Source organism: Aptenodytes forsteri, unplaced genomic scaffold (assembly GCF_000699145.1).
Source record: "Aptenodytes forsteri isolate BGI_AS27 unplaced genomic scaffold, ASM69914v1 Scaffold252, whole genome shotgun sequence".
Taxonomy (NCBI): domain Eukaryota; kingdom Metazoa; phylum Chordata; class Aves; order Sphenisciformes; family Spheniscidae; genus Aptenodytes; species Aptenodytes forsteri.
Window position 1 is genome coordinate 514429 of NW_008794281.1, and position 546 is coordinate 514974.

The 546-nt window shown below is 59.7% G+C and overlaps 1 protein-coding gene across 1 annotated transcript in view; it reads left to right on the forward strand.

The window, feature by feature from the left end:
- NADSYN1 (NAD synthetase 1) overlaps positions 1-546 on the forward strand; it is a 21640-nt gene that overhangs the window by 549 nt on the left and 20545 nt on the right. The window lies entirely within an intron of this gene.

Sequence of the window (546 nt, forward strand, 5' to 3'; positions counted from 1 at the left end):
ACCCCCCCAGCCACGGGTGTTGTGCACAGAGTGATTTTAACCGCGACGGGAAGACGTAGCGCACGGCTGTTCCCGTGAGGACGTCCAACAGCGCAGGCACGAAGGGGCAGCGGTGGCCTCGGAAGGCTCGGTTCAGCCGCCGCGCAGGGAAGGTCGCTGAAACGAGCGCAGGTTTTGAAAGAACGGGAACTGGCGTCCAAGGAGACAGCTGAGAGCAGAACGGACTAGAACCCCGTCTGTAAGGGGGCTGGCGGCGGCCAAACGCGAGGGACACGAGGTAGGACCCCGAAGAGCCCCGCTGCTTTGGGGTTTGCACCCTGAAAGCTGCTTTGGTGACGCTGAAACGTGAATAACGCCCAGGGCTTTGGATCCCGCTCCCGTTACCTTCAGTGCTCATACCCTGAACTTGTTTTGAGGCACGCATCGTAGAAGCTGAAGGGTTAAAAGGGCTAAGGCTGCGCTCCCGTTATTCTGGGCTCTGAGGATACAAAACTGCAGAAACCGGCTAAGGGGATGCAGCAGAAAACCCCACCGGAGGAGCCACAC